This window comes from Hippocampus comes, unplaced genomic scaffold (genome assembly GCF_001891065.2).
Source record: "Hippocampus comes isolate QL1 unplaced genomic scaffold, H_comes_QL1_v1.1 scaffold317, whole genome shotgun sequence".
Classification (NCBI taxonomy): domain Eukaryota; kingdom Metazoa; phylum Chordata; class Actinopteri; order Syngnathiformes; family Syngnathidae; genus Hippocampus; species Hippocampus comes.
Window position 1 is genome coordinate 115,206 of NW_017805531.1, and position 4,088 is coordinate 119,293.

The 4,088-nt window shown below is 45.4% G+C and overlaps 1 long non-coding RNA gene across 1 annotated transcript in view; it reads right to left on the minus strand.

The window, feature by feature from the left end:
• Window positions 1–3,519: 3,519 nt before the first annotated feature.
• LOC109520477 (uncharacterized) overlaps window positions 3,520–4,088 on the minus strand; it is a 2,204-nt gene continuing 1,635 nt past the window's right edge. Inside the window, exon 3 of the long non-coding RNA XR_002169189.1 lies at window positions 3,520–3,694. This is a non-coding gene — a long non-coding RNA (uncharacterized LOC109520477). The remainder of the gene's footprint in view (window positions 3,695–4,088) is intronic.

Below are 4,088 nucleotides of genomic sequence, written 5' to 3' on the forward strand. Positions count from 1 at the left end.
AGTGTATTACATCGAACATATGCCTTCATGGTTTAAGAGAAAAGAGTCAACATTCATCATTACCGAGCTGTTTTTTTTTTTCTTCTTTTCCCTAATATCAGTGACTTTACGGAATCTAACTTGACAAAGGCTGATCTTGTTTCGGATTTCAGTGTCAGCACAGTGGCACACAGCACACCGTCCGAGCTAGACGGGGCAGCAGCAGGACAAGAATTCAGCAGAACTTTCAAGAATTCGCCGCCAGCACTAATACGCAATACATGGAAGACGCGTGTGTCCTCTTCACAAAGGGTCACGAGAGGGCAGTTGGCTTTTGGCCCGCAGGAATAATGAATTGACATTTTTTTTTCGAGCCATAAAATTAACATCACTCGATGAGCGCTTCCATGAATTATTTTTGGTGCCTCTTCAATTGCTTTTGCCCTTTCATTTCCACCAAATTCAGCCCCTGTTGAAAAGGTTGACTGTCCATACTTCCAAAACATTTTTTTTTCTTTCTTGATATTGTGTTAAGGGTAACAAAGGTAAAGGCAAGCAGTGGATCCAAAAGCGAATGGCAAGAAAGATAAGAGTAGGGCCGAGTGGTCCGTGGAGGAAAACGCGGAGCCAGGCTGGGCAGGGAGGCAATCAGTGCTCGCCAAATTACCTCTGTTTAGAATCGACTGCCAAAAATGATCAATCCCGGATCCAATTCAGTTGTGAGCAAAATAGTCCCAACAGTTTAACATCACCGCTTCTTAATGCACAATTGTGTGGACGACGACGGTTGTTCATTAGCGACGCGGCATGCTGCGAGGGCCGACTTTGTCACCGAAGCCTACAAAGTCGGACTGTACATGGATGTCAATGCCTCACTCCGCTTTTATTTTGAAGTTGGGAGCAATCCTTGCGACGGCTGACTTGACATCGAATTAAGGCTGCATAGCGTGCCCGCAGCCAAGATGACTGACTGAGCGTCTCGATTCTCGTGCGCAAAAGCGCATTCCTCCACTTGCAGCGCCCACCGGCGCACCACTAATGTGCTTATTTGTTGCTAAAACACTCATGGAAACATTTTGAAGCAATAAGCGTTTAAAATAACAACAGTGGTGACTGTTGCCCTCATATGTCATTTGGACATTTCATAATTAGCCAGTGAAAGCCAGTTCGGTTGCTTGAAACTGATTTTCACATCACCACATTCTGGTTTCCTTTAGGCGTCCCTTCGCATCTGAAACTTTTCACAATCAAGGGTGCGCATGTGACGCATATGTTTTTTCAGCCACGGTTTATGTCTGGGCCCGATGATCTCTTCCGCCCCCTAACCATCTCCATGTTGTTGTTTTATTTTTTTCATCTGCTGAGATAATGAGGACAAGATATGCCCCGACAGAATGCAGACTAGAGGCTCGACATATAAATGCCCTCGTAGTGTAGAAGTACATGTTGCTCCCTTGAGTGCAGATGGCGCGCGTTCGACGCCCAGCCAGTCCCAAGCCTGGATAAGAACCAGTTGAGGAAAGGCACCTGGCATCAAATCAGTGGCAAATAATGCAAGTGACTGTGGTGATCCCCATTGAGACAACAACTCTCAGCAGATGAATAAAATTACTCTTTTGGCCGATAATTGACTTTCATTGAAATCGGTGCCTTTGGGACACACGTGAATGACGTGACATCATCTTTGGCAGACGTATCCGTCAAAGGACGACATCAACGAGCCATCACTCCATGAGCCCAAAACATTTCTACCTCCTCCCTCCTCGATGGAATTTCTGATGGGACATGCTAGCGTGTAAACTGAGGAGCGAGGAGCTCGGAACGTAAATTAAAAGAATGAGATCAGTCCACTCGACGCAACCCCGGCAACTATATTCAGACCGGCGAACAAACACGCGAGACACGCGGCGCGCGTTTCCGTCAGCTGTCAGCAAAATGCCAGTCTCTCAGTGACGGACTGACAAGGTCCGTCGGTACTGACTTGATGTGGGAGCTTGTTCGTCTCTATGTGTGCCCTGCGACTAGCTGGCCACTAACAGTCTCCTTGGAAAGGCCCCAGCACCCCCTGGTTACCTTGTACAAGATAAACTGATGTAAAAAATGACATGACATCAATTTCACAACGCTTCCCAAATGTTCAACAGATGCACGGGCTGTGACGCAAGACACGTTTTCCTTTTTGGCTCCCTCTTTGATTTTTTTTTTTGGGCCCAAATCTGTTTTCACAGTGATGTGTTATTATTGAATTTCTTCAAATCAGTCAACCGCAAATTCTTTTGACTGTGTTTAAGCATAGCACATGCCTTTTCTTCGCTAATTGTTCATCAGGAAAACAGTCAAGCATTCAAGTGAGTTTGATCTTACAACATCTTGTTGAAATTTGATATCAGCCGGCAAGAATTGGCTTGGGAAAAAGCCCGCATTTACAACTGAAGTCGAACTTTGAGTCAACATTGTTCAGAAAAAAAAAATGTCATACCTAAAATTGAAGAAAGAAGGTTGGCCAATTTGAACATGATGCAAACTGCACAGTGCACACGAATCCCCAATGGCAGCAGACAGATGAATCCAACGAATCCAGAGGCGTGGTGGCCATCTGGAATTTCGAGAGTTTCCCGAATGGCCTGTCCACTTCCTGGCCGCTGCAACCCAACCCCTTTGCCTGTCACCGAATAGAAATCAAATACAAATCATCATATGTTGGCGGGCAACATCCATCCCGCCCCGCCGATGGACTAATCTCCCACCCCGCTTCCATTGACTGATACAAACATTCCCGGGGTGAATTTTGCTCCCCCTCAAATTGCCTCCAAGGGGTATTAAAAAAATAATAATTTTGCATTTCCAACATGAATCTGAAACTGCCTTTTAAAACTTTTTCAGGGTGAGAACGCTACGATTCGCTTTCAACATGCAGAAATCTACCAGCGATGTTATCACCTTTCATGTGAACAGACAGTACAGCAGAGAGGATGCAGCCAAGAGAGCGCGTGTTTTTCTGCGGCGCTCATTGCGGCTGAGGCTGTTCGTTCCACATAAAAAAAAAATAAATAAAAAAAAAAAGTTTGATTTTTGTCATGGCTGGCCATGAAACCTTACAAATTATCTATGTCACGGCATAAACTACAGCATAGCTATGAGCTAAAAAAGCTGTGGCCATGCTGGAGTTTTGAGCTGCTCCCGTAGTCAATTTAAGGAGATCAAGATGGTGAACGTGACTTTTGGTTGGGAACATGGCTGGGCTGTCGTGCGGGCTGGGCTGTTTTCACGTTAATCAACATTTACATACTTTTCATGTCTGTTGAGCATGCCACGCAGAGAGGCGTGACAATTGGAACCCCTTTTAGAAGATAGAAATATGTGTCAACGTCCAACATGCAAACATGATGGCCAGTGGTTCCGCTGTTGAGAGTCTAATCTGAAGGAACTGCGCGCAGGATGAACCAGAACATTGATTCACTGGCTTGGGAAAAAGCCCGCATCTACAACTGAAGTCGAACTTTGAGTCGACATTGTTCAGAAAAAAAAAAATGTCATACCTAAAATTGAAGAAAGAAGGTTGGCCAATTTGAACATGATGCAAACTGCACACGAATCCCCGATGGCAGCAGACAGATGAATCCAACGAATCCACAGGCGTGGTGGCCATCTGGAATTTTGAGAGTTTCCCGAATGGCCCGTCCACTTCCTGGCCGCTGCAACCCAACCCCTTTGCCTGTCACCGAATAGAAATCAAATACAAATCATCATATGTTGGCGGGCAACATCCATCCCGCCCCGCCGATGGACTAATCTCCCACCCCGCTTCCATTGACTGATACAAACATTCCCGGGGTGAATTTTGCTCCCCCTCAAATTGCCTCCAAGGGGTATTAAAAAAAAAATAATAATAATAATTTTGCATTTCCAACATGAATGTGAAACTGCCTTTTAAAACTTTTTCAGGGTGAGAACGCTACGATTCGCTTTCAACATGCAGAAATCTACCAGCGATGTTATCACCTTTCATGTGAACAGACAGTACAGCAGAGAGGATGCAGCCAAGAGAGCGCGTGTTTTTCTGCGGCGCTCATTGCGGCTGAGGCTGTTCGTTCCACATAAAAAAAAAA